The sequence below is a fragment of the Athene cunicularia genome, assembly GCF_003259725.1.
Source record: "Athene cunicularia isolate RWA chromosome 5 unlocalized genomic scaffold, athCun1 chr5_part3, whole genome shotgun sequence".
Lineage (NCBI taxonomy): Eukaryota > Metazoa > Chordata > Aves > Strigiformes > Strigidae > Athene > Athene cunicularia.
The window spans coordinates 5,361,052-5,388,434 of NW_020799103.1; the positions used below are offsets into that span (position 1 = coordinate 5,361,052).

Genomic DNA, 27,383 nt, shown 5'->3' on the forward strand with positions numbered 1-27,383 from the left:
ACATTAGCTCTGACAATGCTATAGCTGCAAACCTTCCCCCAGATGAATGTGACTGTCGTGGTGCTCTGGAGAAGAACAAGTAATTTTTGAAGACCTTATCTAGGGCTCCTCGATGAAAACAAAGATACTACATTGAACAGGCAACCGGTAGATATTGAACGTTAGCCTGAACTATGTCCAGCTCTTCCTGCCTGTAGGGATAGGTCTGAATTTGCATCCCTTGGCACCGTGGTCACGCCTACACAGCGCAATGATGCAACGATGCAGCAGGAAAACAAGCTTTTTTTGCCTCATGGCTTTCAAACTTGGCTCAGAAAGTTGCCTCCTAGAACATGCAGTGTGGAGCCTTATAAATAGAGTCGGGTTGCATCTGAATGCAGTCACTGGTGGAACAACTGCTCTCTCCTGATCTGCAGGCGTGGTTGGAATTTTCGACTGCTGATTGCTGATGGAGTTGCTTTATCGATGTGACTGTTAAAGGCTTGTTTTCCATCCTGATGGTCTTGGGTTCAAGCCTTCAGCTAGAAGTCAAACAACAAATGTCTGAGAGGAAGGAAGGACCTGTTGTGCTAGTGCTGTAATTGCATGCAGAAGATGTAGGTTCAAATTCTGGCTTTGCTACAGATTTCCTATGTGACCCTGCACAAACATCCCGGCGCATCTGTTGCCATAGCAAAACAGAGATAGCGTTTCCTTCCTTCCACTGCCTGTCTCCCATAGAAGCTTTTGAGGACAAACATTTTTACTTATGACTTTAGAGAACAACATTCGATGCAGTACAGCCCTGACTTTTGGCTGGGGCCACTAGCTGCCTTCATATTACCAGTAATAAATAAAAAACAAAGCAGCCTTGTTCTGCAACAATGACAGCCCTGGACTGCTGTCCAGGCAAGCCTGATCAGAAGCATATGCACTGTCTAAAAAGTATTTTATCTTTTACTACCAATTCCCTGGTTCATCTAGCCTCCCAGTTACTCTTGTGTAAAGAAACAGCCAGTGCCAAAAGTCAACAAATGAAGTTGTAGCTTCCTCCCTTCACTTCTTGAATGGGACATGGAGAAGTAGCAGCTGCTCCTCGCGTTCTGGCATCACATTAATGCCGAAGTCCCCCTGGTGAGAGCGGTCCCCAAGGGGTGGAAGTGGGACCAGCAGCCAGACTAGTGTCTCTTCCTTCAGCGTGTGCTAACAGACCTGACAGGAGCTTCGCCCTAACCTGTGTTTCTGGTGGAGGATGCACGGAATCAGCCACGTGCTGGGCAGTTATCTGCGAGGTGGGGACTACGAGCAGGATCATCCCTTGTGGCGCTGCCCTGAACGCTGCTTCGGGCGTCAGCTGCGGGTGCGTTTCCCATGAGGTAGGTGTCAGACTCTGTAATGTTTTAAACCGCTACAGAAAAACAGCCTTAAAAAGATGATCATACATTTATCCAGAAAAGAGCTTTAAAAAAAGGGTATCATGGCTAAGTCTTTCCAGCCACCAGCCTCTTAAGAGTGGAAAATGTCAGCTGTCTGCTTAGTCCACATAAGCAACTCTGGCCTGGAGGTGGATGAAAATGCCCTGCACTCTGAGGAGCCTATGTAGGAAAAACCTGGCTTAAGGAACACGTTAGCTACGCTGGACAAGGGTGCTCTTGTTAAACTGCTCGCTTCTATGGAAGATTACAGGGGTCTCTGGGACTTTTGTGGTGCATAATGCAAAGCAGTGAGAGATTTATAGTAGCTGGGGAGTAGAAAGGGAGTAGTTATGTTGGCGTGGTGATGCCTTAGCAAATATGCTTCGTTGTAAACAAGGCCTAGGACAGCTACCACTAGGATCTGAGTGGTGTCTCCTAATGGCATGGTGGGATGCTAACAGAACAGTAATTCACAGGGAGGAGTGCCCTCTCCAAAATTACAATGTCTCCCTTTCAAACTCCTGGTATGTTGCTGGAGGTTTTCATCAGCCAAACACTGGCACAACGTTGTTTATCCTAACTGAGGAGACCACAGCTTGAAGTGATTGTAGGCCGTTAGAGTTATAGCAAGGGGGGGAATATTTTAGGCACGTTTGGGGACTTTAAGATATATTGACTAAGGAGACAACACTTTGGTCAGGTTCTAAGAAGAGCATATAAAAACCCCTTTTTGATTAAAATGAATTTCAATTCTGCAGTAAGGTGAGAGAGGGAGGGAAAAATCCTTGCTAAAGTAATTCCTGTCAAATACCTCTGTTTCCTTTCTGACCTGCCCATTTCCTTGTGTTTTCCAGTGAGTAAAAGATCTCTTGTCCCTGCCGCCTGCCTGTGAACTCATCACACCAGTGATGTTCCCTCTCAACCTTCACCCATTTTCCTCCATTTTCAGTCCTTGTCCTCCTTTTTCTTTCTGGTTGCTCAGTTTGATGCCCCTTCCTTGCCTCACCCTCTGTATCTGTCATCACGGATTTTATTTTTAATTTTCCCTCCCCAAATGCAGGGGAATTCTTTCCACTTTGGTCATTTTGAATCTACCTATGAGTACTCTCATAAAAGAGTAGCATTCTGAAGTGTTTGCTGTGCTGTCATGTTCCTGTTAATTAGAGTTTCTGTAAAGGTTGTTGAAGGATCAGTTCAAGTGCTTGAACATTTGTGACTTATTTACAAAAGGTTCTCAACTGGTCAAGCTCATATGACGCTAAAAATCATGTTGTTAAAGGTCTTTGTAGGATCTGTGTGGACTCCATGCCGAATGCACACTTGCCATAGTCAGATCCTTTAGCTCTGTGGTTGTCAAAACTGTCGAAGAACTCAAGGCCAGGTTTCTCAAGGTCTATTTAGTTGACTAACCACCTCTGAACTGGGAGCTTGCCCTCGGTTCTTGCTGAGTTTGGTTAATTGGTTTTTCCAAGATCTATTGAGAACCTCTGCTTCTGTGTTTGTTGTAAAATCCAAGCTTCACTATGTATTAATGTGGAGGTCAGAAACTGCAGAAAAATAAGTATGTAGTCGCATGATAGCAAAGAAGAAAGGCAGTATATGCAACCACCTTCTTAGCCGATCTTGACAGTCAGCCAAACACATAGGTTTTCTGCGGCTATTCCTTCATCTTTCACAAGCAGAAGCTAAGTTTGTGTTTAAACGCTGGATAAATACTTATAGGAGGGTATGTGCCTTTGTTTGTGTTGACAAATATTAACCAGCTTCCTGGCGAAGAGTTCTTACTACCAAACAAACACCAAGGACAACTTTCCTTAGTTCCAAAAAGAGACATTTAACAATAAATTAATATTTACAAGATGGGAATCGCTCAGAAGTGAGAAGAATTAAATTTGTTGCCCATCCATGGGAGGATATTTTCCAACTTTTAATGTGTTTTTCTGTAAGATAAAAATATATGACTTTTGAATAAGGAAAATTGTCGGTTAACAGTGGATCACTGGTAATTTTATTAGCCTCAGAACCATCCAGTGTTACTTGGAAGAATCCGCTTCATTTTCTATCTGCACATCTGCGTAGCAGCTGCAGGCACATACTTCCCAGGGGCTCAGTCTAATTTGTAGAATTATAGGGGTTGTGCCTGGCTATAGAAAAGGTCTATTAGTGTTGCTCATGTTGAAAATTTAGGCTTGATGCCTTCCACATGTTTTGTTTTGTTTTGTTAGTCTGTTTCCGTGTCTGTAATTAACCCTTTGCAGAAATTTGTCTTAAAGCAAGGTTAACTATTGTGTTGTCTAATTCCGGATTAACTGTTTTCAGAAGGCCACAGTTTCATACCGCGTCCTCTCTGAGTTTCTAACAACAGATGAACCGTGAACTCAGTTGGATTTTTTTTTCTCTCTCCCTCTTTCTCTCTCTTTTAATTGCATACAGAAATCAAATTCTCCATTCCTGGAAAGCAGCCACTCTCACAGAAATAGCAGTTGACAGAAGTGTGTTATGATGCACACAGAGATGAATATATCAGCCAAATTAAACCCTGAAAATACTTTTGGATGGCAGAGTGACGTTGACCAGATTTAAATCTGGTCAAAACACCAAACACCAGGCTTCACTACAATATTTACCAGCCTCCAGCAGCAGCCTGCACCTCCTGCTGCAGCGAGGCACAAGGCTCTATTCTTTGACCACGGTAAATCAGGAGTGGCAGGGTCAGTCCTGCAGGCAGCTCTGTGCAGATGGACTTCTCGCCTGTCTTATTTTAGTCCAACTGAATCTACCATGTGTTTATGTTCTGCAAGTGAAAAGCATCAGAGAGGAAAAAAAAAAAACAACCAAAAAAACAACCAAAAAACCCAACCACCCAACATTTTTCCATTTCTGAACCTTTGGACAATATATCCGTTGTCTGGGGTCTGACTGACCAGGGCTTCTTGCCAGACTGGAACCTCATAGAGAAAAGTGCCACCTACTGAATAACCACTACCACATCCTGCCCTCTTCCCTTTCTGTCCGCTGTCTAAACACTGAGAGCTCGGCTCTTCCACTCCAACAAAAGCTGACAGCTTCATGTCAGACCCGTTCTGTGTTTGGAGGAGCCCTCAAGCTGAATTTTCAAGTGGGAAAAACATTGCCCTTTTGTGTGAGCTGGGGGGGTATTGCTCTGTCATCTTGTGGAAAGTGAAATGAGGTGTTTTAAAAAGTATTTGCTGAAGTTTTGGATTTGCTACTGGAAAAAAAAAAAATTGCAGCTGAGAAGAAAACAATTTTTGTCAAGCTAGCTCTAAAAACATCAGTTCGTAAACCGAAGCCAATTCTTTTCCTTTTAGATCTGCTTCTTATTAATCTGTGTTCATCCCTGTTGGATGATACCTTCACAGTGCCTTATTTCACTCCTGCTGCAGGTCCTGGGTTCACGGGAAGAGCCAGGTCTTTCATACCAGATCATGGCCGCACAACACACTTTGCATTGCAGAAATCCTATTGCAGTGGAAAGCGTGGTCCGCGGAGAAGTTTGGTACAAAGGACAGAAATGGGATTCGGGTGGACTTCATGAGATGCTGAGAAAGCTCAACAGAAAATAGTCCAATGAAAAGATGTTAACATTTCCCAGTATTTTGGGTGGTAAATGTCTTTGAGGGGGAATAAACCTCAGTATTTTAATTGTTCCTCCTTTATTTGAAAAGTTAAAAGAATTATATAGATCCATGAGATCAGATTTATAGCTTCTGAAGGCCATCTTTATGGACAGGTTTTTGAATGGAGCCTTGTAAGGAGACTATTTCAAAAGAAAGTACACTGTCCGTAGGTGTTATGCTGTTGAAGGGAGAGGTGTTAAGATATTATCTGTAGGACCAGCAGCTATGCATCATTGAACTTCTTACTACATGCAGACCTTCTGTGACCGTTCCCCATATAGAATCACCTCCTGTGAGGAATATAGAGAATTTTTGTATTTTGTAGTTAAAAGGGGCTTAATAATCTTTCTCTCTCTCCAACCTGACTATTGCGCCATATTTTCATAACCTCTTCATTACTTTCTGTTCCGTTCTTGAACCATATATATAAAAGAATTAACGTTTTAATTTTTATTTCATTGATATCGTGGCAAGAATTTGTAGAGGTAACTACTCAATCACAGCAATTGGTTTCTGGAATGGTCATCAAAACTTTTAATGAAAAAGGAGCGAATTATTTGATTTGTTTTCATCACAAAATTCATTATTATCCAGTCGGCTTTCTGCTCAGTGTGCTAGAGCTAGTGAATTGTTCAGAAGGTGTTTTGGTTTACCTACTTTTTTTTTTTTATGGGAACAGGGTTTATAATTTGATAATCTAAGCTATTTGGTAATTAATTTCAAGTACAAAGGCAGTTTCAAGAAAATATTGTTCATTAACTGTATGTGGACTAATGATACCTGACATTCCTCTGAAATATGTTGCACAAGATCCAAGTGCACTTTACCCACGATTGCCATACTGATCCTGCTGAAATAATTGATTAAACTTCCATAATCTTCAGCGGAGCCAAGAATTCATCCTCACTTGAGGTCTTTAAGCCCTCTTGCTCTTTCTCTCCTTAACATCTGCCCTCTGCCTTTCTCTCTCTCACCCCAAATTCCTCAATCTCTGTTTATGGGCTTACTACATCTATCATTAAAATGCAGCTATTCCTGTTCGGCAGCTTGCAGCAGTGTTACATAAACAAATGAAGCGAAACGTAGGGATGGGCTATCAAATATCACAGATGGCCTTAAAACTTTGGTTTTAACATTTAAAATATTATTGAACTGTATTTTGACATTTTAAATTACGCCACCTTGTCTTTGCATGTGCTCTTTCTTCAAACCCATAGGTTGTTTTTTTTTCTGACAGACCGTGCTAATTCTGTAAGAATTGCTCAAGTACTTGAAAGCACATCTTGGCAGGTGCAGCTAGAAGCTTGCCACAACATAAGCAGGCACATGCAATGGATTCAAGACTCTTTCACCTACAGTTAAGGGTAGTTTTATCATTGATTTAGGTAAAAAAAAAAAATCAGGCCCAGTGAAATAAATTAAAGATGACTAATCACATTTTCCTCTTCATGTGTCCTTTAACTATGAGCTCATTATTTTATATTCCTTCAGCTGAATTTGTGCAAAAGAAATACATTCTCGCATGCTGCGTAACCATCTGTTTGCTCTGGCAACGTATATATTTTTGCCTTTCAGGAGGCTGCCATGATATTATGCAAACATGTCTGTTCATTTGCTACACCATCTTGGTTGCCACTTCAGCCACGTTCTCTGTTCCAGCTTTCACATCTGTATTTCTAACTGTGTTATGAAAAAAAAAAAAAAAAAAAAAAAAAAAAAAAAGGAAAAGATTAATGGTCATTTAATAACCTGTGAGCAAAACTCTCTGCTTTGGTTGTCTTCATTGTTTAACATTAGTTGATGTATGTGCAAAAGTAAAAATGAAGTAATGGGAACAAACTCAACTAAGTCAGGAGATATTTGGAAGTCAGATGCATTTTTTGGTTTAGTGAGAGCCTGAAAAAGTAGCAGATCTGTGGGAAACATGAAAACATGTGCACGAAAGCAAAAGGAGTCACCGTTGGTCAGCTTTACTAAAACACACTGGTAGATGGTGCAGTACTGCTTTTGTGGTCTGAAAAACAAATAAACATTGGGTCACATTCTTGGTACACGCCTGTAAGCATAGGCCCTTGAAATCAATGAGGTTAGGCCAATAAATTTTAGCTAAAATCTGTCCCTGTATACAAATAAAAATGGTGATGATAGGCCGTTTTTTACGACTGCGTAGGTCAAATTCAGGTTTCTGAAACGCTCTGCTGTCACTAGTAAATACCCATTGCCATTCAACCAAATGAATAAAGGCATACAGGTTGCATATATTACGATGTTATGGATCTTTTTTCCTACTATCACACTAATTGCTTGGCTTTTACTTTCTTTTTGTTTTCCCCCTTTTTTTTTTTTTTTTTTTTTTTTTTTTTTTTTTGGTCTGCTAACAGCAAACTACACAAATGGATGGCTTCTGCTAAACCCACGCTTCTGCAAAACTCAGCTCCTGGAATGGACTGCCCCGACCCCTGTCCTGAGTGTGAGAACTGTTTCTAGGGAGCTCTCCAGTGATGGGTGCCTGTCAAATTGTTGGCTAGGAAAAGCGATACCGCTCTTAGGCACACAGCACAAATAGAAGAAAAGTTTGCTGTTCGGCTTTGTGCAGAGGCAGTGCTAAGTACTGTGGTGCTTCGAAACATTTTTTTAAAGAAGTGTCTTTTTCTAGGTGATTTTGAAAAATGGAGAACTTGAAGGAGCTTAAGACTTGTTGGGGCAAATTTTGATATTGGCCACGTGGTACAGTTTAAATCAGGGATAACTTGACTGAAGAAAATCGGGCTATAGTAGATGGTGCCTTGTGTTTTGTTTCTGCAGTATCGTATTTACTAAATTTTACAGTAGCTTTATTCCCGTTAAGAAGCATTGGAACATGAATTTTCCGGGTTTTATTTTTCGGTTTTTTGAGTACTTCACTGTGGGACAGTCCATAAAATTTCTCAAAGTGAAAAAGCACTCAGGGCATCCTAACAAGCCCCACTGGATAGTTACACCAAGGGGCAAGAAGCATTTGCGTTCGAGGTAAACATTTACGACATCAGGAAACATTAGTTCAAAATCCAGTCAAATATTTAAGCTGTATGGCCTCATGAACTAAAATTAGTTGAAGAAATGAAACGTTTAGGACTAAATAGGAGAATATAGCATTCTGGGGAAAATATGCGTTTGGTTTGTTCTAATATTGGATCGAGAGATTCCCTTTTTTTCTTGTCACTGCTGAGTCCAGATCTGGAATGCTGTTGTCACATCAGTGGGCTTCAGAAAAATGCTAGTAATTTGAAGGAAATACAGGCAGAAGCAACACATTTTGTTTAAAGGCAGGGAAGAGTCCTTCTTTTGTAAAGGCAATAGAAAGTCTGGATTCATAATTTGGCTAAAACACAGTTAATACTTTCCAGGTATCTGTGCACACAGATATATTTCAAGGAGTGACTATTTTTGTCTTGTAGTTAATTATTTCCCTCTATGCTTTCCCAGACAGAGGACAACTTTTGCAAACTGTCAAGAAATGAATATTAAAATTTCTTTCTTACCGTGATCTTTCTCTCCAAGGAGTTAGCTGTGGTCAGCCTTGTGCTCCTTGCAGTTGTATTGAGACCGTTGTCGGGCAAGTGTTGCCCTCCACTGGGAGAGGGATAGATGACTTCAGCAAAAGGCCCTCGAGTTCTCTGCTCTGCATGTCCTAAAGCGGTTCCTCTCTTCCAAGGAGTTTTTGGGAAGCAGATGGCTTTACACCCCTCAGAGGACATCTCCACGTTGTCCCTGGGAGGTTTTGTCCTCATTAGGTACAAAAGGGGCCATGGGTCTGCTCTTAAAAACAAAGCAGGCTCTCAATTGCTGCATGCCACATGTTGGCAAATTGCTAAGCCACCAGGACAAATTTGCTGGCATCGGTGTGCGAACGTCCACGGCAAATCTCCAGACTTACTGAAACTTTCCTTCTCGTGGAATTCACAGCAATTCTTGAAAGCTTCCCAACTTTTTTCCTATGTTACTATTTTTATTTTGAATGGGAAAGGGGGAAGGAGCATATGTACAGTACCAGATGTAGACACCTTTTATGTAAAATTATACCCTGCTCTTCTAATAGCACCCAGAGATGAATTCATGATATGCGTTGGCACCGATCTATGGTCCTCATTCACAAGCACATTGTGAAATTGATTCCAAACCAAACGTTAGTATTTCATCTGGGAGAAAATGCCTTGGTTAGCTGCCTATGTGCAGACTGCACTTTTAGAATAATGATGGCAATGCCTTGCCTGCCATCTTCACTTCCAAAACCCAACATCAGTTCCAATTTTTCCTAAGCCTGTTTTGAGAAACAGCAGTTCTTGGCTCTACGAGAATTCGCACTAGCGAGGAACTTAATTGGCTCATTAGAAAGACTAATTTGGCAAATCGTAATTTTTTTATCCAAGCTTTATAGTTTAATTTAATTTTGAGTAATTTTCAAGACATATGGGAAGCCAGCTGCGATCAAGGATGTTGTGAATGGCAGCTCCAGACGAGCTGGGTTCCTCCCCAGTGGAACAGCAAGTGGGATCCAAAGCGTAACCCCCAGCCCTCTCCAGTGGCTGATGGATAAGTTCTTCTCTAGAGAAAGACCTCTAAATGGCAAAAACCATATGGCAACTCCTTTGTGATATCTGGATACAAGGGCTCTCCAAATAGCACAACAACGCTTGAGACGAAGGCGATTTCTTGATAGTTTGTCGACAACAAATGCTTTCCTTTCCCTTTGACAGCTCGCCCTGAGTTGAGAGTGGGTGTTTTGTAATGCAAATTGCACCTATTTATTGACCATAACCACACTGTATTTTTGAGGAGTGTTCAGTGAACCCAACTGTCTCAGACATTTACAACTATCAGTTTCTAAAACACTTAAAGTCACTTGATTGAGACTTCACCATTTTTAATGGAGAGTAGAGTTGCGTTTAACGAATATGTCTGGTTTGAGTGGTTTCCAAATATGCCATTTAGCTTGATATATCACTGCATTCATCACTTCTCATCACTTTCTTAGATTGTAACTACCTTTGTACCTGTTACGTTTGTGCACACATATACACACTGTGTGAGCAGTTCTCTGGAGGGGATGTTACTGTGTAAGTCAAGAGCTTGCATGCTTCTATCTGTGACTCTTACGAGTCTAAAGCACTTTTTAGTTAAAAGATATGTAGAAATTCTTGGATCTCGGGAACGATGAGTCTTTCTCTCTCCCTGCACTTTCTAGGAGGGGTATTTCTACGTGACCTGTCATGTTGGCCTGTGAGTGCTCCGGTGATTGAAATGATCTGGGAAATCTGTTTCAAGGTAAATCTGTTATAGTTTAGTTAATATTGGAGTTTTAGTAACAGGCAAACTAATGAAAGAATGGTAGTCACACAGAGGAAAAGAAGTAATTTTTTTTTTTTCTTTTTTTACTTGAGGAAGAAGTTCCTAAACCAGAGCTGGCAGCTGAAGAGCAGGAGTTGCAAAGCACACGTGCCAGCTCCAGAAGACTATGCTGTGAATACTTGTTTCCGTCTGGGGATGATGGGAGGAGGGAGGCACACTCCACCTCAGCTTTACAAGGCACAGGAACACATGATGGAGGTCTGTGTCATTTTTCCACTCCCGATTTCTCACTCGATGGTGACAGTGCTATGCGACTATGGCCTCAAGACTTTTGCTGTATTTACCAAGTGTGAGGAGTCGTTCCCAAGACTAGACGGATATTTTAATTAGAAGAAATGTGTCCACATGCACGTGGCTTTTCAGCTAATTCCTGCTCAGTCATGCAGTTCTCAAGAGCTTTTCTTCACTTGCTGTGTGATATCTCCTATGTGAGCAGTCAGGCATGGTAGAGCATGGTATCGCAGTGACCCCGTTATATTGTCAAAACCAAACATAGGCAATGGCAATTATATTGCCACGGAATGAACAAAGGACCTATGCATACAAAAACACATCGTTCAGCTTTATGAGGAGCAGTGTCAGACATGGGGAACGCAGCAGACTCCGTTTACTGGCCATTGCAATGCGTCTAGCTCCTGATTGCACAAACTGTACAACTGACTTATTTGCTTTAATCAGCATAGGATTTTGTGGGAGTATAGATCTAAGTGCACTCAAGGCGTTCGGCATTCTTCTGTAAGCCAGATAACATGGCTGATGGGAGGGCTGCAGCAATAAAAGAAGCTATTTGAGATGCAAGGTCACTCAGACGGAGGGAGATGGAGTGCAGGTACTGCAGAGCTCTGGGCGAGTTTCATCAATCAGAAGAGTTTACCCCAACGCGCAGAAGGAGGCATTCATTCCTGAAGTTCTTCAGCCCATGCATTAGAAAGAACAACGCAGTAAGATCTAACTGAGGAAAACGGTGAGTGTTTTCCCTGAACATGGCAAGTTCATGGCCTGATACTGATTCCTGCCTAAGGTCAATATTTAATCCGATGAATGGAGCATTTGTATAAAGGCAGCTTCCTGAGCATCCCAAATGCTACATCTGTTTCTAAAGTGCTGGCAAAAGGCATTTAAAGTGCTGATAATTATTCAGTGATACAAGTCCCTGCAAATAAGTTATTTGCATCTACAATTACCATGTGGAGTTGAACCAAAGACTAAGCAAGGCTTTCCATGCCTGTAAAAGCTTATGATTGTACTTCTTTCTTATTTTAACAGAATTTTATATAGTAGATGATGTGTGCACTGTCTATTTTGGGAAATGAAAACAGTTACTGCTTTAATAAACATTTAGCAGAATGTGATTACTTCAGCCCACCTGCGGGTGACTTTTTTTAATCCATAATGCAAGCAGTTGCAAAGATACTCTAATCACCTGCAGGAAAAGCAAACCAAACAAAAACGCAGCAGGAAAAGCCTATTTCTGATTAAACCCGTGGAGCTGAGACTAGCCAAAGCAAGCTGTGTGACATAACAGGAATGGAAAGGCCTGATGCTAGTTAGCATCGGGAAAATTACTGAAGTTTGTAAGTGAATTTGGATCCAATATGCTCTTTGTTAACAATCCCTTTCAGGATTCTCAGAGCTAAGAAAAGTAACCTCCTAATTACAGATGGGATTAGATGCTGTGCTATCTGTTTTTTTACCCAGGTCTACAATGGTACCCACCATACTGCTAATGGTGGCGTTTACATTCAGGACTATGTGATTAACTTGTGTCATAAAATAGTATTGCTAGAACGACCTGAGTCATACTCATAGCTAACAAAAGCCTTATTTTACTCCTCCTTCGTGGTTTTGTTTCTTCTTTCAATTGTATGTTGCAATTCCTGTATCTTTCATTGTGATGTTGTCAAAGTTTAGAATAGGTATTTACGCACTGATTTAGTCTGTTCTCACAAAAGGTCTGCAATGAATTTTGACTCATCATTTGTTAGATTTTATGCAGGCTATTGTCTAAACACCACTGAAAGTTTAAATAATTGTAAAATAAAAAAAGAAGAATTTTCCAGAACATGCTCAGTTTATACAAAACAGGAGCTAGATTTGATCCACCTTTTCGTATTAAAAAAAAAACCCTAGTTTCAATGTGATTTTAAGTCATAAAACAAAGTTTATCAATCACATTCTGAGTGGTAGTTGCCTGCTCAAATGTCTGTGCTTGCTTGTAGTCAGCAGTCTCTCACCTGGAAACACAGGTTGCAGTTTCACTCACGATTATAGAGAGCAACTCCTCACGCTTTATGACCTAACTAGCAGTGTTGCTGTATTTTTCTTAGAGTATTTGTGATGTTTTGTTGTTCTGTTAAACATGTGGGAAGCTGTCATGCTTCTTCCTTTCCAGACTGCCCAAACATGCTGCGATGCAACCTCCCTTGCTGTAGCAGCAGCTCAGGGGTTCAGAAGACCTAGGGGTTTACATATTGCTACCCTGTTATTGTCTGTTAAGAACTCTGCTGTTCCTACATGCATTGTGTTCAATGATTTTTATGAGAAAAGAGAACGCAGCCCTTTTATCGGTGTTGTGAGGCGGGTTCATTCATGCTGCCTTTACTTCTCCTATCTCATGGAGACTGTAATTCAGCTGGAAGCCACCTCTGTGTATCTGCAGGCAGGGAGAGAATCTTCCCTTCCTCTGAGCAGGGAAAGCAGCCAGTGTTGGAGAGCAGTGCTGTTCAGGCAGGCACAGACCCAAGCTGTCCTGAGTGATAGGAGGCCCAATGACAGGCTCAGATGTTGTCGGACCAAAAACTTGGTTTTCCTGTTTTCCCTCACATGACTTTGCAAAATCCACCGCGCCAGCGTGTCCCATTCAAATATCGAAGTGCCAAGCCACTGCTCTCTAGATGGCAATATCACTTCGCACCTTTGTTCTAGCCACAGGCATAAAATTAAGACCCCTGGTAGATCCCAGTACCTGATCACCTGAATCTGTGAGCTGCCATAGCATGTGTGTAATCCATCAAACTTCTTTTCTGTGTCTCCCAGTGCCTCACACACCACAGAAATTTCACTGATCACTTGATCCCTAAAGCAAGGGTTGTAGCAAAAGACAGGAAGCCCTAACTGTGAAGAGTCACAAGAAGAGTGCAGGAGAGACTGAAAAGCATTTTTATTTTTTTTTTCTGAGACCAAGAGCATCTTAGGTCCATGGGTATTTATTTGGCAGGTCTGACAGTGGGAGTTGGAACTTGCCTTATGCCATCTCTGAGAGGAAAAATTTTACGTGAGCCCAGATTCAGTGCTCGGTAAAGCTTTGCACTCTTCAGTAAAACACACTAAAAACCATTTAAGTGCCCCAGGACGATACTGGCTGTGTGTGTTTTAAGCAAAGAAAAATTACTGAGCTTAGTTAACAAGCAAGAAGGGGTTAAAACTTAGTAGCACACATTCTTTGGAAAAAAAAGAAAAAAGTAAGGGTGGAGGGTTGTGGTACCTGATTTGTTTATTTTTGCAGCTGAGGTTTTTTCCTCTTAGGACGCCAACTTGCCGGAGCAGTGCTCCGTATACAGAAGGTTCATTTACAGTGGCAGGCAGGCAGCTGTGCTCTGAGCTCTATTTAGTTTATGTTGTGATGGATGACTTGAGTGGGAGACGTGAAGAGTGAATTAACAGCTTTAGTAAAAACACATTGTTTGTCTTCCCATAGACTTCCCACTCTGCGTTACCTTGCTGTCCTACCTCCCTCGGGTCGCCGTTCTTGTCTGTCTTGCTCTTTCCTTGTGTCTCCTGTCTTTCAGGACTGCTTTTCTGTCATGTTTTTGTTGCCGGGTTTCTTTTTTTTTTCTTCTTTTTTTTTTTTTCTTTTTTTTTTTTTTTTCCTTTTCCCCAAGCTAGTTCTCTGAAGAAATTAGAAATCGTTACTTCTGCTGCCTGTGGTCTGGGTGGAGGCCTGCTTCCCAGCCAGGACACTGTGCTCAGCCTGAAGACCTCAAGCATCCAGTAATGCCCCTGACGGTGAAAAATTCCTGTCTGGAGGGAAAGGTGCCTTCAAACACCTTTTCCAGCTGTGTTTGTCCTAAAAGGTGACTGAAGGAGATCGCCAATACCTTCTGCTTTCTTTCCCACGATAACTGGGTTAGCTCATCTCCCACAGAAATGGTTTGGGTTGCCTGTTAGCAAGCCCCACTCTGGCCTACAGCCAGCCACTGAGCTATGCCGGTGGAGTCGGAGCAAGTCAGACCTATCTCTGTAGAAGATGCTTCTGGAGGAGAATTGAGGTAGGGCATATTCGAAGGGTAGGCAAGCTGTTAGGATTTTCACTAGAAATTTGAGAGGCTGATGTGCAGACTTTTTATTCTTCTGTAGGCTTTTTGGTGCCTTACCCCTGAAACAGAAAAATGTCACCGTTCTGCAGAGAAATGTCCTATTGGTTTTTGTTTCTTCTTTTCCTTGTAGAACCCAGACATGCACTGTACAGGATGACTAGGATGACTCTGAGTATGAAAAAGTTAATTATATCACCCCTAATTTGAGATCTACGATTTTTTTTTTTTTTTTTTTTTTTTTTTTAAATGTTGAATGCCACAAAAACATAGGGCTAAATGGGATCTCGACACATCCTGTAATTTCTTCCCCAGCGTAAGGCCAGGCAGCCCATATTTATGAGAGTCCTCACAGATGTTCTCCTGCTTATTAGACATCTACAATGAGAACACACTGTAGTCTGATGCATTCTTGACTTCTACTATCCTAAATATGAGAATTTTTTCTTAATTTTTAAGACTTCTGTGATGAAATTTAATCCTCATTACTTTAATTTATCACACATCTTGAAAACAGTTTCCCTTTCCTTTCTGCAACATCCTTTTATTTAGTTATTCTACCTACCTCCAGTACTCTCACCTCCAGGCTAAACAGCCCAAGTTACATCCTGGGTTTTGTCCAACTTTCACTTCCAATAGCTCCTCTTCTTTCCTGAAAAGCAGCACCCTGAAATTAGGCTTTGAGCTCTGTCTAAGTAGGCTGGAAGTGACACCTCTCACCTGCTCCCGACAGACTGTGTGCTGGCTACACATCCCAGCGTGACATTTGCCTGTTCCAGGGGACAGCCTGCTCACCCAGGCTGACAACATCACCGCATCCCGTTACCCAAACCTGCCAGCCAGCCCGTAGTTCCCTGACTGGTATTCGTAGGGCTGTTCATTCCTGTGTACTTGTAGCACCTTGCACTTGTCCTTATGGAACAGCATCCTCTTCTTTACAGGCCGTTACTCATATTTGTTTAGAATCAAGTCTGGCCTCCAAATCCCTGGTTGTCCCCCTCATCTTTATGCCATTCGTCAATTAATAATGTCATTCTTCCACTCTTTACTACTGGTCATACAGTTATAGTAAAAATCCTGTGGCAATCCGTGGCAGAATCCTAGATTCCATTTGCATTAAACATTGATAACCTCTTTTCCCAATGGTTTTGTACCCGACCTATTACATTTTAATCTAGGACATGGTTGTTGCGATTCAAAGAAAATAGGAAAAGCTTTTCGAGAGTAAAACTATGTGATATATTTGCTTCTGCATACCCATGAGACCTGATACCATATCAGAGATGGAAACTAGACTAGTTTGACATTATTTGCCCTTAGCACAGGTTCACACCGACTGCCACTCAAGGAGCTCATTTCTTTTCAGTGCTTACAAATAGATTGTTTAATTATGTCTGCCAGTATTGTCTGATAAATGAAGTATGCTCTCAGGCCTGCAAATTCCCAGCTGCTGTGTTTTTTACTCCTTTGTGAGAATAATCACCATTTTCACTCTTCTGCAGTTTTCCGGTATGTTCTTAATCCTCCATAGATTTCCACAGATAAGCAGTTGCCAGGAGGCTCTGAGATTTCACCAGTCTGTCTCAGGTTTTTGTATATCTTAGCCTGAATTGAAGGTATTTAACTTACCTAAGCACCCTCTATCCGTTCTTGCCTCTTGGTATTATCTAAGATTGCTATTTAGTTGTGATTTACCTTCTGCATTTTAGTGTATAAAAAAGCTTTAAATACTTTGGTCTTTTCAGTGTTGTCAATGGATCCTTATTGGCTTAGCGGACAAGCCTTTTCCTTAGAATTTCTCAGGCTACTACTGTACTTAATACAACATGAGATGTTGTTTTATAGGTATTCCTTTGCAACTTTTAGGATGGGAAAAATATTATTTTTTTAAATGAAAGCTGAACAAACAAATTATTTAGGAGCCAACCCTTAAAATACATCAATATTCATGGAAAAAAATGAGAGGATTTGTAAAGTTTTCTGCATAATGTAGGAATGTAGCTAAATACAGGTAGACTAACTTAATATCTGGGAAACCATTGTGTAGCTGGCACACTATTTGCTTACTCTTCTTCATCCAGTGATAGTGGATCGCTGTGTCAAATCGCAATTCTGTCTGGTGTGTCAGTTTTGAGATCTGATGGGATTCAATTCCCCTAAGTCAGATACACACTGAAGCAGAGGTGGGCTCTGATATTTTTAATTCATTGAGTAGACATTGACATGCAGTGCAGAATCCTAAAAAATGAGAATTGAAGTCAATCCCATCCTTTGCTGCCAGGCACAAGGGTTTATCTGAGGCTACAACAAATGAAACATTGGTTAAATTTTACTGTTGCCTAGTGGGGCTTTGGTCTCGATTTAATAACGAATGACTAAACTAAATAGAAACTACCCTGTGAGGGCAAAGTAGTACAGCCATTGAAATTTTCCATTAAAAACATGACTGCTCTTCTGGTTTATTGAATCATTTTTCCTTCAGTTAGGGGGTGTGCTTCTACATGCACATGAAGTTAGGCTGGAAAGACACAGCATTAACGGACCTGAACGGAGAAGGTAACTTCTGGCAGTAGCTTATGAAGTGACCAATTCTGATGACAGCGTCACCTGCATATATGAGTCTAAATAGTAGTTGAAATATATCTGTATTAGGAATGAACTGGTTTTCTTTTCATTTTCATAATGATAAATCTCACGTGATACAGCAGTCAAATGAATTCAGAGTTACAGTCCTACCATTTTCAAATTAAATGAGGTTAAAGCAGAAAGATATTCAAAGTTTTGGGTCTTGCTTTTTTTTTTTTTTTTTTTTTTTTTTTTTTTTTTTTAGTCTTCAAGAAGCAGCATAGATAGTTTAGATTTATTTTTGGTTTTTCCTCTTACACCACAGGAGAACATGTGAAAATGAAGAAGTCCTTATCCGCAAAGCGGTAGTGGTCTCCCTTCCCGCTATCAGTGAAAGCTGTATGAATTGATTTTGTAAATGCGGCATTGAAAAATAAACAGATGCTCCTAACGGTGAGTCTAGTACAGTTGAGAAGTGGGTGAAGTGGTCTTTTTTTGAAATTGTAGTTTGGATAATATATATGTGGCATTAACCTGTGTGTTTTGAAATACAATGATTATACAATACAGCTAATTACAGTTACTAATTACTTTTTGTCTTTCAGGAAGAAATTAAAAAGCCTCTGATGGGCAAGGTGCTGAACAAACATGGCATTTGCACGGATATTGTACAGAACCACAGGCTGAATGGGTTTTGAAAGGTAAGAGTTTATCGTGCTGCCCAAGGCAAGACGAGCTATCCCTGTGTTGTGCCTGAAAGGTGTTTGTCCGACTTGTTCTTGGAGGCCTCCAAGGATGGACACCCCACAGCGTCCCAAGGGTGGAGTACTTTAGGGGGTGGAGTGCCTTACTACCCTTCCTGTTAGAGAACATCTTTCCATCATCTTTAACATAAATTTCTCTTGTTGCAGTTTAAGGTCTTGATTTCTTTTCCTGTCCACCACAAATATTGGAAATTATTTGCGCTCTCTTGCAGCAGCCTTGAACACTGTTATTTCAGCCCTCCCTTCTTCAGTCTCCTTTTTCTTTTTGGCTGGATGAGAGAAATTAATGTAGGCTCTTCTTGTGTCTCAGCACTCTGGGCCTCTGGTCTCCCTCTCTTGTCTTTCTCAGAAGTCTGGTGGGTGGTTTGCCTTCCCTAAGGCGCACCCAAAGCAGGATGCTGTTCTTCAGCTGGGGCGCTACCAGCAGGTGAAGGGCTCCTGCACGACCCGTAGGCTCCGCTCCTGTTTGCATCCCAGTGAGGTGTTTGCTTTTTTCATAACAGATTACATGGTTGATTCGTGCTCAGCTGGTGATCCATCATATCCTCCAAGACCTGTTATTTTTCATAACAGGTCTAACCCTGCCTAATCACTCCCTATTTTGAATTTGTGTAGCTGATTAATCCTACCTAAGTGCAGTACTTTTGTTTTGCCAAGAGAGACTGGGGGTGCATTTTCCAGCTAGACAGAGAGTTGAGGTAGGGAAGAATAAACTCGCTTAGACAAGATCGCACAGGGAGTTTGGGGAAGAGCCAGGAATCCTTTCTGACTGACCTCTGAAGCCCTCATCTGCAGTCTCCTCCCTGACTTTAGTGGAAAATCATTGAATTGAACACTGAAAATATGGCAAGCTCGTTTTCAATCTGAGTAATTTTCACTCATTGCTGTTTTTATGGCCTTCACTAATGAGACCCAACAAGATGAGTCTTTGCCAGCTGTCTATCAGAATTTCCTGCATGTTTGCTCTACACATGGCATTATTTATAACTGCGTACTAAAAGCAAAAATTGTTAACATTGCAACACTTAAAATGTTGTATGAATTAGTAGCTTTTGCAGGCAGGCAGACCGCCAGCCTGTCGGACAGCAACAACTTTGAATCTCATGTTCTCCTGAGATTAACAGCCTCTCAACAATGTTTTTCTTAATGAGAAAAACAGATGGGCACGGTAGAGCCAGTCACTGGTATCCGTCATGCTCCTCTCCAGCCATATACCGAAGAAAAGAGAAGAAGGGTGGGAATACCATGAAATTACTAAACTGCCTCTTCTGTAAGAAGAAGGTTAGGTACAGAGTTGTCAGATTGACTTTCCCCAAATGATACTTCAGAGGGAGTTATTTGGTGTTAAACACTCCAGAATAATTGGCTGTTTTCACCGAGTTCTCTAACGGGAGTAGAATCCTTTAGGAAATCTGAGCACTTCTCTAAATGTGAGTTGCTGAGTGATTTTAAAAATACAGTGTTCACGATAAAAGGTGCAAACAAGCTAGAGGGGCTGGTAACAAGTAAGAAAGTCGGTGTGACAATGGACGAGGTGGGCATAAAGCACTAACACAGTTTGCTGGACAGGACACATCAGCATGTGCAGTTTTATTGTCTTTGGTGGTGTGGTTTGAAATGTTTAGCTTGAATCTGATGCTGGTGGTTAGAAACATGCTGTTTGTTATGAAAAGACCCAAATGCACTCTATTGTATTCTATTCTGGTTTTTAAACTGCGCCCATCATTGTGGTCACCAGATTTTTAAACATTTAGATTATTATTTTTTTTCCAGCACGATATTTTTCTAAGTGTTTTCTAGCTTTACCTGTTCAGTTACAAGTGGTTCACATTATACCTTCCATCAAGTTGCTGCTGTCTTTTTCCAGAATACACGGATACTGGGTTTACGAGGTTTTATTTTGTTTCTGGTCTGGAAAAGAGCTTCCCTTGCAAATAAACCATTATTTTAAACGCTGTCAGGTTTGCATGTGGCCTTTGGGGTAGGTGTGCTTGTCTGTCTTGGAGTGCAAGTGGAAATGGCCACGGAGGCACTTTGTAGTTTCATTTCTTCTGTGTTGAGATGAGGTTTAGCCTTGGCCCTTGTTATGAATTCGTGTTTGCGTTTAGGATGCTAAAACAAGTCCCTGGTGTATTACATGCAGTTGGGTAAATGAGAAGATCTGTCCCAGAATCAGAAGGATGAATCTTGATATTGTTTCCTTCTTCCAACAAAAAAAATAATGTATGTTTGTGCTGTATTTATCCTCACTGACCATCAAAATTATTACTAGGCATTATTCTCTCCATGCATACTCAGATAGAAGCCTGGCCAGTGTAAATTTATCACTGATGTTTTAGCTGTAGCTCTTCCATTACTATGGCTGTCCTAGCTACGGGTATTGCTTCTGTCCCCTTGGACTAGGCAGCCTCCACAGTGCTATTTAAACAAGCAAAAGGAAGGAGGAAAGGGAAATCCATTTAAATCAGTTGTGTGCTACTTAATGACGCTTGCCGTGTTACTGCATTCTGCACTTGTGTATATTAATTAATGCCCCAGTGTGCTTATGTGATTTACCCTTGAAGTCAATGAGAAAAATCCCCTCGATTTTAGGAATCTCAAAATAAAGCTCACCGGGTAACAAAAGCAGTTCTTGATGTTCCCGATTCACAGTGTGACTGTAAAACTTGCATAAAAAAGAACCAGAACCTCTAACCACAACATGCCCTTCTAATTAACTATTTTTAGATTCTATTTAATTCCTTCCTGGTTGAGCACTCTCAGCACCAGAAAATAATTTTAGCACTACAAAATAATTTTTTTTTTTTCTTTCTTTTTTTTCAGTTAGAGGTCCCATTTAGGATAAAAGAAATACCCTGCAATTTTGTACTTGCAATCTACTTGAGGGTGCAAGTAAGAGAATTTAGATTTCTTTATCCTTGACGATGCGCTCGTGCTCTCCTTTTGATACCTCAAGATTTACTGCTAAAATAACTGTGAAGATAATGAGAGGCATGGTTTGGTGCCAGTGCTTTTGCCTGTTAATGAGGGAGGAATTAAGCTTTTTGTCATTTTGCAATTTTCTAGTTTGTCTTTGGCCCTGGCAATTGGCATACGTGAAGCAGATAAACCCTCAGCATTCCCTGTGCTGCCGTGCCTCCAGGCTGGGCACACCATACACCCTTGGAGCTCCTCGATCCTTCTTTTATCCTTATGTGCTCCCTCCACAGCTCTCACATCTGCCACACTCCAGAGGACCTGAGTGACGTTTATTTTGTTCTCCCTTATCCTCTTTTTCTTTGTTCTCCCTTCTTTCTCCTCATGAATACCAAACCATGAACCTTCATTTTCCACCTCACCTTGACTTCACCTCCTCTTCTCCATACGAACCTCTGTCCTTCCTTTCCCACATTAGTGCCTGCTGTAGCCTTCTCCAAAAGGCATCTGTGTGAACCTACTCCTCCCTCCTTTGGTCACCTGGGTATTTCTTGCTCTCTGCAAAACATGTCACTCAGCGTGTTATCAGGTTACTCTTGTGTTATAAGGACAGGAAGAGCACACGTGGTAGATGAGAATAAGGTGGAAGTTCACCTTAGTGCTGTCTGAATTTTCTCTGAATCCTTCTTCCCGATTGTGAGCACATCCTGACTTTTTGACAGGGATTGTATGCCATGTTCAAAAACCAAAACCAGATTGCTGACTACCAGGCTATCTACCTAGCTGTTTGTAGAGATTGGGCTGGTAGGTGCACGGTCATTAGCAGACTGCTCCTTTGCTGTGGAAATCTAGCTTTAGTAGCGTAATTTAACCCAACTCATGTCTTCTGCACATTTAGACCTAGAACATTCCCAGGTTTTTTCAGTTTGTTATTTTTGAGAGAGACAATGCAAGAGAGAAATTTAAACTGTTGCCTTGCTTGACCAGTTTCTAAACTGTAAAGAAAACAAGCATCTGACTTTCAGAATAATAATTTTTTTAAGAGTAGGAAAGTAAAGAAAACCCAACAAACCAAAAACCCGCAGTCTTTTCAGTGCAAGATAATCCTATGTTCTCTATAGAAACACATATAAACTTCTGACCTCTAATCTTTTTTTTTTCCCCTCCACCACTCACTCACTGTTTGCCAAATTGTTTCCAAATATGATCAGAACTTCTAAAGGCTTCACAGTAGTCTTATTGCAAGAATATTCACACTTGGATCTAAAAGAGTCAAAGCTTAAAATAAATGTTAAAGGTTGATCCACTGGAAATCAGTAAAACCCTTACATGCGTTTGCACTTAGGTGTTGAAGGCATTAGTGTGTGTCTTATTGATGGGTATATCTTTCATCGTGCTGATCACAAAAGAAGGTATACAACATGGCAAGATGTCATTGCGCGAATAAGCACTTGAAAACAGCTTAACGGGGATATGAGGTCTGTAAACAGGAAAGGGGTTGTCTAATGGAGCACCCTGCAGCTGACCTGGTCTCATGAAGAGGCCGGGATCCGACCCGCGGGGCTGCAGCAAGTGGTTTGCAAGACCCTGAGACTTTGGACCTCCTCCTCGTGCCCCCTCTTTCACTGGGAGCAGAAGCACAGCGGCTCTGCTGGGGAAAGCAAGCTATGGTGCTTTTGGGTCATGGCGAGAAGGTGAGAGTTTCTAATGCCCTGCTACTTTACTTCTAAAGCTGAAAGACTCTCTGAGTAACATTGCCCACTTTTGTGGGGAGAAAGGGCAGAGAAGGTTAGAGGTGAGGCTGCTCAGATGGGATGGGGCACAGGTTAGTGCTGCAGACGCTGTATTTCCTGAGTGAGGGTACTGGAACTGGCTGTTTCACTAGTGCTTGAGTGTCTTACACGCTTGGTGTTACAGTCATACTGTAATGTCATCATGCTGCCCAGCTAGGGTTGGTTTGTGTGTGTGTAAAGGGTAAAGAGAAAATTATTTAGAAATGTGTTAGTGTTAGGGAGCTTCCCAGATTCAGGTCTGAGCTGCTGCTGTTACAAGGGTGGAAACTAACTAAATCTGCTAAAAATTCTGCTATCTTCACTACAAGTCCAGTGAGACCACTTAATCTTGAGAGCCTGCCATCACCCTGTGATTATATCTTACATACTTGGCTGCTCCCACATGGAAGAAATGCCTCCTCTTAGATTTGGGTTCGGTTCAGATGCCAGTTCTCACGAGGGCTAAATTTACATTCGGGTCTGAACATGCATGCAGTGGGACAGAAACCCCACCCATCCTTCATGCTTTTGCTGTGCATGGGGTGACGAGGACAGGGCTCTTTTTCCGCTTCCTCCTGCTTTTAGTTCCCTGGCTGCTCACTCCTTTAAGTGGATCACAGGCATTTGGTGTGTCCTTGGTTTTCACTGTGGGGCTTGCAGTCAGGTCACATCCAGAATGACTGGACAGCTCGGCCAAGCTCTTTAAAGGCTGATGACAAAGCAGCCACAGAAATCAGCTGTAATAATGCTGTCGTGTTGTTCATGCAGTTTTCCAACATGTAAGCACTACCAATTATTTCTGCCGGTGTTGTCCCTCAAGCAGCGACAGAGAGCACTGATTCAAAAGCAGGCTACAAACCACATTTAGTAAGGGCTTTGAGATCCCCTCACAGCCAGAAAGTAGAAAGGAGAAAGGAATAGCAATAAGGAAAAAAAAAATGCTAGTAAAAAAATAAAGCAAGCCGTTTCTGCCTTGGAATATTTTATAGTTGATTGTAACGAAGACAAAGTGATACCGGTGAGAAGATCATTTGCACCTCCTGGTGGCAAAAAAAAAAAAATAATAAAAAAAAATCTTAAAGTATCCAGATCAGACATTCATACATTTACTGTGCTATAAGAAGCCTGGTCGGAATAACCTGTAATAAGATAGCAGCAAGTTCCTGAAATCTATGTCTTGGAGGAAAGAAAAATAGATGCAACAAAAGCAACATAGAGCTCTGCGTATCACTTCTGAATCAAAAACAGAGCCATAAGAAGTGGGACATTCTTTTTAAAAGTCGGCTTTCCAATTAAACCATCCGAATAATCATATTTTCGATGCATATATTGCAAAGGAGCACACTGATCCAAAGCAAAAGCAGGAAAGTGCCTGTATAAATGTGCAAGACAGTGGTCGGCGTATATCGTCCACCATTTCGCCCATGCTGAGGCAATATACCTGCAATACAGGGCAGCAGGAAAACGCTGGTTGCACTAGAAAAGACTCCTGCCCACCAGGCTTGACATCCAGACTCCAGGGATGGTGTTTTGCTCTCTGGGTAGCTGCAGGATTCCTGTGTGTCTCTGGCTCCTGTGACTCCGTTTGTCATTTGTCATATTTTCCCAGACCCTATTTGAAGCTGGAAGATGCCATTGTAGAAAGTATCAAATAAGGTAATAAGTACCTGTGGAGGATGAATAGCTTTAGGGACTCACAGGAGTGTTTGTTCCTAGCCCACTTGTGTGGGTGGTCCGAATACTCACAGTAAAAGACTTCTCTAATTTTGAAATAATCAATCAGATAAAAATGAAGTACAGGACTCTTCAGATTTTTCAGATTTTGCAACAGCTGGACTTTTGAAACTCCCCCTGATGATGGTTCTACTGAAAAAAAAATGGTGTTTGGTTTGTTTTGGGTTTTTATTTTAAATCTCCTGCCAAATTGTTTTGATCTTAAACTTTTATGGGTCTCCAAGAAGCCAGAAGGGACCAGCAACTGTAATTTGGAAGTGTGACTTGGAAAACGTTCAATGTTCAATCCTAATTGTATAAAGCTAGGGCAGGGTGGAAAGGAGTAGACATTAGTTTTTCAATCGAATTATAACTCATCAGTCAACTCAGCAGTGACCTGTGTAGATTTCTCTCTGGATTTCACAGCTTGGGCTCACAATTGACCTGATCAGCACTGAAATGTTATCTGAATTATGCTAGTCATGGGGTACGACTCTTGGGATGTTGTAGCTATGCTTGTAAACACGGTTACATTGTTCAGAAAAAAGGTTTTCTTATTGTAAGTTTATTTTGGGTGCTGGTCTAAGCTCCATCTCATGTACAGTATTGCTTTATAGGTATATCTGTCAAGTAGAGACAAGGTCTTAAAAGTCACTAACAATGAAACAGGGTGAGGTGGTTGACTCATGCGGGCAAAATCTTGCATCTTATCTAATCCTGCCTGGAGAGTGTTGCTAAGGACTCCAGCAGTGCCACACACATAATGCTGGGCAGGGGCCGGGGAGTGTCTCTAAGTGCTCCGTAAAAGCCTGCTTAACTTCTGAGTGTTGGAGGGACAACCGAGCTGAAATTGTCATTTAGTGCAAGGTCACTTGGAATTTACTGAGAAGTAGTAGGTGAACAAACGCAGCGGCTCGGAACTGACTGCTGGAGCATGCGGTTTGTTTTAAGCTTGATAACCAGCTTTGGTTTGTGGAAGTTAAGTACAGCTCCTGCAGCTGGACACTCAGATGCTCAGAGGATATTCTCATAGGGAGGGAACATGCACACGTTTTTAAAAAAAAACCAAACGGTTCATGAATCTCCACTCCGTTGCTGAAGTCTGTCACAACAGCTAGGATGGCGACATCACTCACTAGAATGAGAAAACTTTGACATGTCTGTGTAGCTGTATACACGAGGAATAGATAGGGTTGTGTTCAGATAACCCAAACTGCTCAGTATCTCACAGCGCCCATTGCCGTTGGAACGGGTTAGCCAGTTTTGAGTTGGTCAGGACAGCGATACCAACACACAGCCTGCCTGCCCCAGGTTCGTGGCCGTACGGAGGGCTGCGCTCTCTACCCCCCGCTGTCCGCTCTAAATACGGGATTTGCTTGGACTGTTCCAGCCGCTGCAAACACAATTACTGCGAATGGCAGTCTTAAACACAGCATGTGCTGAAAACGTTTCTCTTTGCAGAATATTTAGCAGGAGAATTTCATTGCAAGTTTTGGTTTTTTTTCAGGTAAAAATCAGTTGCTGTGTTTACAGCTGATACCCAAATTTTCCAATTAAGAGCAATAACTTCTCTTATAATTAATGTGTTTAACACCATGCTAATTTCTCAAATAGTTGACGTGATCTTCTCTGAAACCTTACAAGCCAATCATGCTTATAACAAACAACGGAGATTGGCTGGTGTTTTATATAGTCTATTTAAGGTCATTGTTATGCTCTAATAGTTTGTTTTGTTTTTTAAAACAAATGACACAAGCTGGAAGGAAACATAGGGGCTCATTTCTATAATTGCTGACTGTTCCTTTCAACAGCATCACACTGGCACATAAGCCAGCTCTAGGAGTAAAATGTGCTTTAAATAATCAGTCAATTGGAAATTGCTAATTGATATCTGAAGTAACAGAATCTATCAAAGAAAAATTGCCTTTTGAGGTGGACAGCTGGGGTAAGTGGGACATAAAAAGGAGGGAGGGAACTGGGAAAGGTTTTCTTCTGGGAGTTGAATGAGTCAACAAAATCATACTCTTGTGAAAATGATGGAGTGCGATGCTGAATAACAAAATGCACTAGGAAGAATGTAGCCTGCTTGATACATACAGCAATCTTTCTGCTATTCTCAGCATTGGAAAAACCTCGGCTGAACTTCTCTGGTGTTGCAGTTCAAGAGGATGTGGATCAGTTGGAATGAGCCCAAAGAAGAGCATTGAGCCTAATTAGAGGTCTCGGACATGATCAAGGAGCTAAGAGCTAATCAAGTTATGTGGTTCAGCTTTCAGAATAGAAGACTGTGCAATGCAGGGATAATCCTCAAGTATGCAGGAGGTAAAATCAAGCTGTAAAAAGGACAGAAATAGTCTTTCCTAAAAGCCCATGTTTTATTTGATCAGAAGGTTTGATCTTATACTACAGGAGGCAAGATGTAGGTCAAACAATAGGGAAAAGCTCTCTAACTGTGAGGACAATGAAATAGTGGAGTTTATGTCTTCAGAGGTCTTTAAAAACACATTAGACACACATCTGTCAAATGACATAGGTATAGATGATCCTGCCTGGGGCAGGGGGATAAGTCAGATGACTTCATGAGGTATTTCTTTCCCTGTTTTTCCATGATTCCACATTGAGGCTTTGCTCATTATGCATGTTTGGATTTGATCCATTAGCCTAGTCTGAATGTCACATTCCAGGATAGGATTTTAAAAAGAACTTTGAAAAAATTTAGTGTGATTTGGGTGCCTACCTCCCTTTTTATCCTTCTGAAAATCCTAGCCTGTAAAAGTATTCTTCATCTAGACAAAGCCAGATAATTTTCTGCATGTTGATATTTAAATGTTCTGGCTAAATCTGTGTTTCCCTGAAATGTTTCTGCTTGCTCCAACATGCCCTTGTATGTTAAATTGCTATTTTTCTGGATGAATCATGC

At 41.4% G+C, this 27,383-nt stretch overlaps 1 long non-coding RNA gene across 1 annotated transcript; it reads left to right on the forward strand.

Moving 5' to 3' along the window:
• Nucleotides 1–26,812, forward strand: LOC113481299. Its single transcript, XR_003398644.1, has 5 exons — nucleotides 1–1,355; nucleotides 10,257–10,336; nucleotides 10,453–10,618; nucleotides 11,165–11,384; nucleotides 26,740–26,812. It is a non-coding gene; the product is annotated as an uncharacterized LOC113481299 (long non-coding RNA).
• Nucleotides 26,813–27,383: the final 571 nt, after the last annotated feature.